Source organism: Pinus tabuliformis, chromosome 5_2, assembly GCF_031772625.1.
Source record: "Pinus tabuliformis cultivar Carrire ecotype Pingquan chromosome 5_2, CPIR1, whole genome shotgun sequence".
Classification (NCBI taxonomy): Eukaryota; Viridiplantae; Streptophyta; class Pinopsida; order Pinales; family Pinaceae; genus Pinus; species Pinus tabuliformis.
Window position 1 is genome coordinate 452,641,948 of NC_142306.1, and position 9,302 is coordinate 452,651,249.

At 37.7% G+C, this 9,302-nt stretch overlaps 2 pseudogenes; both read right to left on the minus strand.

The window, feature by feature from the left end:
- Positions 1-2,074: 2,074 nt before the first annotated feature.
- On the minus strand, positions 2,075-3,341 carry LOC149159628 (uncharacterized; annotated as a pseudogene).
- A 2,033-nt stretch (positions 3,342-5,374) lies between these two features.
- Positions 5,375-7,584, minus strand: LOC149159629 (uncharacterized; annotated as a pseudogene).
- Between the last annotated feature and the right edge of the window lie 1,718 nt (positions 7,585-9,302).

Here is a 9,302-nt window from a genome sequence, read left to right on the forward strand (position 1 = left end):
AAATTTATCCTTCAAAATATAGAAGTATGTGTGGAGGCATTGCTGCAATAGTTTGTTGGATATGTATGGACAACATCCTAAGCTAAACTATTTTCAAATTTCAAAAGGCACTTCTCCCTAAATTATTTTTAATTTCAAGCCTTCTTAGCAGGGGTATTATTGCAAGTGCTAGGGATTTAAAGATCATATAGGGTTTAAAATTTATTATTTTAGCAGCTCTATATAGCCAATAGGGCCTCGATTCACTGTTGAGTTCAACAGAGTATGAGGCCTTCCCTACCAAGGTCCCATTTTTGCTTGGGTTTTCCCAACCCATATGTCATGTTGAAAAAATGATAAGGCTGGGTGCCGTATTGGGGGCTCTGGCAGAGATAATGTCCTCATACCTCATTAATAGAAAGGCCAACACCTGAGAAATATTATTCCCATCATTTTCGCTCTTGGTACAATGATGTGGGTCTAATTAGCTATGTGTTGGGCACATCCAAAACATTTATAGTATTCGACGCTATTGTTGGGGCTACATTCCTTTTTGTCTTTGCTTTTGTTTCTAAGATGAAAGGCCGGAGATTCGAGGAGGTCGATAAATTATGACAAGGGAGATCATATAATGGTAGTATAGGCAAGGAAAATTCTTTTAAAAAACCCCTTCTTGATGATCGTCATACATTATGAAGTAGAAAATTAGATGTTGAAATCTCTCATGAGAGAGGGAATTCAAATCAATTGCTACAAATATGTGGATCCTTATTTTGTACTTTATTATCTTTCTCCATTTCCCATTAGAAATGTTAGAAATGTTCAAATTAAATTTTTAATTTATGACCTGTCACTCTCTAATTATAATATGACCCTCATACAAGTCAGATACCCAATGCCTTAATGGCATGATCTATGTGTACTACAACCATAGGTTGTGGTTGAAGTAGGTTGATAAAACACCTGACACATAAGATATTCTATTGGATGAAGTTGACACCACAACTCAACCTAGAGGCTGAGAGGTTTGTTGTGGAAGATGCACCTAAGTGGTTGGAGAAGGATGTCAATTTGTTTGAGCCTCAAGAAGATGCCAATTGAGGGGTAGAAAAAGGATAAGGATGTTCCACTTCCAGTGCAAACACCTATGGAGGAGGAGATTGAGAGCGTGTCACTGGTAGTACCTCCACATAGATAAGTAGTGAGCAGAAGACATTTCACTTTAACTCCAACTTCCACCTCAAGTCCAGCACCCATTACTTCTAGAGGAAGATTACTAATTTCCTTTGCCCATAAAAGAGGTAAGGGAATCGATGATTCCATAGTATATTTATTATTTATATAATCTAAATGACTCATGATGATTATTCATGAGATTAATTTATTATTTTCTTGATATAATTTCATATCATCCTATCAGGACTAGGATTTAGTATCACTCAACATCTTAGGATCGTATTTACCTGAAAATCATGTTTACTTCATAACTAGAGATATTTATCATCAAATCGCAATTTGGTAGTATGTGTGATTGTATATGTAGTTCATTATGGTCATGACCCTAGCTGGTATCAAACATCTAAATTATTTGTCAAAATCAAATACTTAAGAGGGTAATTTCCTTAAATATAATGAACAAAAGTTATAGATAAGAAGTTATCCTAATGAAAAAAACAAGTCAACATAGCCATCTACTATTTATTTTGTGGGAAAAGACCTTGGAAAATCAAAATTTTACACATGACATGGAATAAACATTAAGGGGAAAATTGTAATAGAAGAGCTCGCTGGAATAGTTTCCTTGCAATAACTACCAAATAGAGTATCTAATTTATTTTACAGAATCACCTTGCAATATACCAAAACAAAGTTTCCCTATATGTGACATCGTAACATTTAAAGCCAAAATATTCCCTGTCATCATTGTTGTTCACTCAGAATCTAGTTCTTGTTTTCACTGGATGCATTGAAGTTCCTTCAAAGCCCATTGAAATAGTTACCTCATATGTGCATAGTCATAGAGAAACTACATGCATGTCTCGAATTACACTGACAACAAGAACCTAATTTTTTTTCTATGCTATTAAATACAATATCAAGTAAAATTCCCTTCAATTTTAGGAACAAAAATTTCTTAATAATTTCTTCCCGAACTACATTGTAGGTGATGTGATTTGGGTTCATACCCCTCTCCAAAATCTCATTCAAAAGTTCATTAGCATCCTACATTTTTCACTTTCTTCACAACCCCTTGATGAGTACATTATATGTTGCAATGTTAGCCCATCGACCTCTTTTTTACATTTCCTTGTGTAGTCTCAAAGATGACTTAATATCACCTTCCTCACAGAAACCATTCATCAAAGTATTATAGGTCACATAGTTTGGAGTTGGCCCAACTTCCAACATCTCATTCAAGAGATTGTTAGCCTTTGGGGTTCTTCCTTGTTGGCACAAGGCACTGATCAATATATTATATGTAATAACATCAACTTTGATAGTTTTCTTTGCCATTTCATCAAGGAGTTTCTTGGTATCTTTCATATTTCTTATCTTGCAAAAGCCATTCATAAGTGAATTGTATGTGGATACATTGGCATTAATATCTTTCTTAATCATACTTTCCAACAACCAGAAAGACTCTTGCATTTCATCTTTTCTGTAGTACCCATCAATTAGTGTGTTGTATGTGACAGAGTTGGGAACCAAACCTTTTCTCGTGATTTCATCTAAGATTTCTCCCCTTTTATTGTCTTCTCATTTTTGAAAATTCCATTAATGAGTGCATTGTAAGTAATAATGCTACGTACCATACCTTTTTCTTTCATTTCACCATGAAGGTTAAAATATTCTTCGATATTATCCTCATTGAATTGTCAATAGATTAGTGCATTATAAGTGACAACATTGGGCAAACTGCCATTTTCCTTCATTTTCTCAAGCATCTTGAATGCAACAACCTCGTCTCCTTCCTTGCAGTAACCATCAACGAGAGTTTTGTAAGTAACCTAGGTAGGAAATAATCCCTTCGCCAACATTTTGTTAAGAAGCTATTTTGCTTTATAAATTTCTCCAATTATACCCTTCTCACAATTACCATCAATGAGTGTATTATATGTAATAACATTGGAAGAGCAACTCCCAGATTTTGTGTCTGTTAATATATCGTTAGCCTCCTTTTACAATTTTCCTTCCTTGTAGAGGGCATGAATCACACTAATAAAAAACACATTGTTGTCCCTAAACTATTTTGAATTTCAAGCCTTCTTAGCATAGGTACTATTACAAGTGCTAGGGCTTTAAATATCATATAAGGTTTAAAATTCATTATTTTAGCATCTTTATATAGCCAACAGGGCCATAGTTCACTGTTGAGTTCCATGAAGTATGAGGCCCTCCCTACTAGGGTCCCATTTTCTCTTGCGTTTGTTCAACCCATGTTTCATGTCGAGAAAAGGATAAGGCTGGGTGCCGTATTGGAGGCTCTAGCAGAACTAATGCCCTCAGACCTCATTAATAAAAAGGCCAACACCCGAGAAATATTATTCCCATCATTTTCACTCTCGGTACAATGATGTGGGTCCAATTAGCTATGGATGGCTTGTTATTCTTGGTTTGTTTTTACATATAATTTTCTTCTCACCTAGCATGGGACTAGTTCCATGGATAATCAATTCCGAAATTTATCCTTCAAAATATAGAAGTATGTGTGGAGGCATTGCTGCAACAGTTTGTTGGATATTTAATTTGATTGTTTTAGAGAGATTCCTATGTTTTATTGATGTTTTGGGCACATCCAAAACATGTATAGGGGCTGCATTCCTTTTTGTACTTGCTTTAGTTCCTAAGATGAAAGGCCCGAGCTTCGAGGAGGTTGATAAATTATGAAAAGGGAGATCATATAGTGGTAGTATAGGCGAGGAAGTATCTTTCAACCAACCCCTTATTGATGATCATCATACATTCTGAAGTAGAAAAACAGATGTTGAAATCTCTCGTGAGAGATGGCATTCAAATCAATTTCTACAAATCTGTTGATCCTTTTTTATACTTTATTATATTTCTCGATTGGCCATTAGAAATGTTAGAAATTTTCGAATAAAATTTTTAAGTTATGACCTGTCACTCTCTAATTATAATATGACCCTCATACAAGTGACATACCCAATGTCTAAATGGAATTATCTATGTGTACTACAACCGTAGGCTGTAGTTGAAGTAGATTGATAAAACAATTGACATAGAAGATATTTTGTTGGATGAAATTGACACCACAACTCATCCTGGAGGCTGAGAGGTTTGTCATGGAAGATGCACCTAAGTGGTTGGAGAAGGATGTCAATTTGTTTGAGCCTCAAGGATATGGCAATTGAGGGGTAGAAAAAGGAGGAGGATGTTCCACTTCCAGTGCAAACACCTCTGGAGGAGGATATTGAGAGTGTTTCACTAGCAGTAACTCCACAGAGACAAGTAGTGAGAAGAAGACATTTCACTTTCACTCCAGCTTCCACCTCAACTCTAGCACCCATTACTTCTAGAGGAAGAGTGATTTCCTTTACCCATAAAAGAGGTAAGGGGAATCGATGATTCCCTGGTATATTTATTATTTATATAATCTAAATGACTCATGAGATTAATTTATTATTTTCTTGATATGATTTCATATCAGCCTGTCAGGACGAGGATTCAGTATCTATGTGTAATGTATCACTCGACATCTTAGGCCCATATTTACCTAAAAACTAAATATGATAAACTTAAAAAGAAAATGATGTGTACTGCCTAACTAGAGATCTCTATCATCAAATAACAATTTGGTGATATGTGTGATTGTATCTGTAGTTCATTATGGTCATGACCCTAGCTGGTATCAAACATCCAAATTAGTTTTCAAAATCAAATACTTAAGAGGGTAATTTTCTTAAATATAATCAACAACAATTATAGATAAGAAGTTATCCTAATGAAAAAAACAAGTCAGCATAGCCATATGTTGATTCTTTTGTAGGAAAAGACCTTGGAAAATCAACATTTTACACATGACATGGAAGAAACATTAAGGGGAAAATTGAAATAGAAAATTTCCTTGGAAGAGTTTCCCTGCAATAACTACCAAAACAGAGTATCTAAGTTATTTTACAGCATCACCCTGCAATCTACCAAAACAAAGTTTCCATGTATGTGAGATCGTACAATTTAAAGCCAAAATCTTTCCTTTCATCATTATTGTTCATTCAGAATCTAGTTCTTGTTTTCAGTGGATGCATTGAAGTTCCTTCAAATCCCATTGAAATAGTTACCTCATAAGTGCATCATCACAAAGCAACTACACACATGCCTCATATTACACTAACATCAAGAACCTCAATTGTTTTCTATGTTGTTAAAGACAATATCAAGTAAAATGCCCTTCAATGTCAGGAACAAAACCTTTCTCAATCATTTCTTCTCAAACTACATTGTAAGTGATGTGATTAGGGGTCATACCCTTCTCCAACATCTCATTCAAAAGTTCATTAGCATCCTGCATTTTCCCCTTTCTACACAACCCTTTGATGGGTACATTATATGTTGCAATGTTAGCCCATCGACCTCTTTTTGCCATTTCCTTGTGTAGACTCAAAGTCAACTTAATATCAACTTCCTCACAGAAATCATTCATCAAAGTATTATAGGTCACATAGTTTGGAGCTAGACATACTTCCAACATCTCATTCAAGAGCTTGTTAGCCTTTGGGGTTCTTCCTTGTTGGAACACAACAATGATCAATATATTATATGTAAGAACATCAGATTTGAAATTTTTTTGTGCCATTTCATCAAGGAGTTTCTCAGTCTCTTTCATCTTTCTTATCTTGCAAAATCCATTCATGAGGGAATTGTATGTGGAGACATTGGCATGGATACCTTTCTTAATCATACTTTCCAGCAACCAAAAATCCTCTTGAATTTCACCTTTTTTGCAGTATCCATCAATTAGTGTGTTGTATGTGACAGAGTTGGGAACCAAATCTTTTCTCGTGATTTCATCTAAGAGTTCTTCCCCTTTTATTGTTTGCCCATTTTTCAAAGTCCATTAATGAGTGCATTGTAAGTAATAATGCTAGGTACCACACCTTTTTCTTGCATTTCACCATGCAAGTTAAAAGCTTCTTCGGTCTTATTTGTGTTTCACAGTCCATATATTAGTGCATAATAAGTGAAAAATTGGGAAAAATGCCATTTTCTTTCATTTTCTCAAGCATCTTGAATGCAACAACCCCATCTCCTTCCCTGTAGTAACCATCTATGAGAGTGCTATAACTAACCTTGAAGCTCTTTTTCTTCATACATTTTTCCAATTATACCCTTCTTACAGTGACCATCAATGAGTGTATTATATGTAATAACATTGGGAGAGAAACCCCACGATTGCATGTTTGTTAATAGATTAGTATCCTCCATCTACAATTTTCCTTCCTTGTAGAGGGCATGAATCACACTAATAAAAAATGCATTATTCTCCCTAAACTATTTCGAATTTCAAGCCTTCTTAGTATGGGTATTGTTGCAAGTGCTAGGGCTTTAAAGATCATATAGGGTTTAAAATTCATTATTTTAGCAGCTCTATATAGCCAACAGGGCCTTGGTTCACTGTTGAGTTCAACGAAGTATGAGGCCTTCCCTACCAAGGTCCCATTTTTTTTTGGGTTTGCCCAACCCATATGTCATGTCGAAAAAAGGATAAGGCTGGGTGTCGTATTGGGGGCTCTGTCAGAACCAATTCCCTCAAACCTCATTAATAAAAAGGTCAACACCTGAGAAATGTTATTCCCATCATTTTCACTCTTGGCACAATGATGTGTGTCTAATTAGATATGGTTGGTTTATTGTTCATGGTTTGGTTTATATATAACTTTCTTCTCACCTGGCATGGGACCTAATAGCTCTGCCACATGTGGTTGATATTCAAGGAGCAGAAGTGAGCTCGGTCCTTTGTTTCGCTCAGAAAAGGCCTACACCGGTTATCCTCACCTTCCCCTTCACCTCACTCATTCTCTTTGCACCTCCATTTCTCAGGCTTCTTGTTAAAAATCACATAAAAGAACTTTTGCTTTTAAGCCCGAACGCTAAGCTTAAAACCTCATAACGTCGCTCCCACACGACCCTGCGCCTCCTTAACCCATCGTCGCCTTTTGATCATAGTCGTCGATCACCGCATCCCGATCCAACGGTTCCCCGCCGCATTCAATGAAAACCTGCTCGATTGAACCTCCACCGTCCGATCACCTCCACCACGATCGGATGGCGATCGCTCCTCCCGCATCCGCAAACCAACCGCACGATAACACACGATGAAAAGCGGTTTTCCCGCCCCTCTGCTACCACATGTTTCTCTCCGAGTGGGATCACTCACCCTTGTATGATTACCACCCCACGATCCACGACGGTGCAATCAATACTTCCCGCTAACCCCCACGCATCTCCTCCGTCCGATAGCCATTGGATCTACCTGCCCGAGATCCAACAAGCTGTGATCACCCCGCTCCCGCCTCCTCCGATATCCCTGTTGGCACATCTCCGCCGTCCATTCGTTGGATCCAATGACTGATTCTTCCCCTCCATCCGACCCGACTATTCACGTCCTTGAACTGTCCCATGCACCCGAAGGATGAAGGTGACCAGTTACTAGTACACGGTGCATTTTCTCTTCAACAACCGCATTCAAGAAATAGGAAGTCCGAGAAGGAAAAGGACAGAGTTGAGTAGGTGAGCGCATTTAACAATTATGGTAATTTATCCCATATGAGACTCCACCTGCCCGAGAAGGACAACAGAGCATCTAGGAAGATCAGATTTGTTCACTGAAGTAGGCAAATTGCACCAGAGACTCCATCAGGCAGTTAAAGCGGTTGGTGGTCAATTATGACCCCTCATACATAGAATGGCCGAGTGACTTTGTATTCAAACTCTATATATACCAAGAAGAAAGATGTAATCAGGGTTGATGGTTGTTGTTTTGATGTAAGGTTCAACTTCTGGAGACTGTAACTAGTTTGATACTTGTAGCGTCTCGTCCTGATTTTCGGCTAATACAAGCTTCTTTTGTTGTTAATTGCTCACTTTCCATTTCTATTCTATTCTAGGCTGTGCATGTTATGCAGTTTTCCTGAAATATTGATGTTAGCATTAGAGGAGTTGTCACCCTACCTCTGTGTTAAAATCTTGCAAGTATAAGTGAATGTGTTAATCAGGTTTCTTTTCACTCAGTGACAGAGAGCTGTCATCCTGTCTGTGCACTAGGGAATTAGATTTACAGCCCTCTTTACTTGTTGCAGCCAGCCATCACATGGTCTTGTGCATCTGCTGGTGTGGTCAGTATTCTCCATAATCACCCAATCCTTAAACTATGAGTAATTGGTGGTCTAAAGCCTTGTATTATGGGGGTGTTCATGCATGTCTGGAGTTATGCATAGTAGAAGTGGTTATCTAGCTTGAACAAGCATCATTCCTTCCATTCATCCATATCCAACATTAAGTTGAGTTTGTAATGTTCCCGAGCATCTTCGAGCTACAACCTAGGAGAGTTTCTTGGGGTGATAACATTAATTGGATCCATTGCTGGGGAGAGGAGATTGAAGCTCAGCTTCACTGGGAGAATGACACAGTTCCGCGCTTTAATGATAGATAAATTCTGGACACATTTCTGGTTGTAATCATCTATCTGACGACTCTACTAGAGAACCAACCTGGTGGCAACTCCCCATTTCATTTCTGGCTCAGTTTGTGAGGCATACCCGGAGAAATCCTCAGAAATCACTAGCTGGCCCAGTGCCTGACCCTGAGAAGATTGCTAAGTAGAAGAAAACTTCACATAAAGGAGCATCAGGATTAGGTAAGCCTAAGAAATCTTATGCATCTCTGAAAGAGAAGGTTATAACTAAGGATATACAGTTTGAATATTTAGAGCCTAGCATTGTTAGTAAAGAAATACCTTCAGAGATTCATAAAGCTCCTTGTTCAGTCAGTTCCCCTTTGGATCTCAGTCCAAAGAAAGCCTCCCATATAGTCCATCATATTCCTTTGTATTTGTCATCTATTTCATTACCTCCTACTATTCAATCTGCCAGTATCCTTCCACCTATCCCAGTGATGGCAGGCTAGCAAGCTCCCACAAAGATGGAAAGAATCATAGCTACTAGGTATGGACCCCTGGTCTTGCCTATTCTTTTGAATGCCATGCCCGCAGGAGAATATGAGAAATATTCACACAAATTCACTGGTACAGAGGGAGTAATAGCTGAATAACACCTTGAATCTTTTTATAGCTATGTTGATAACTT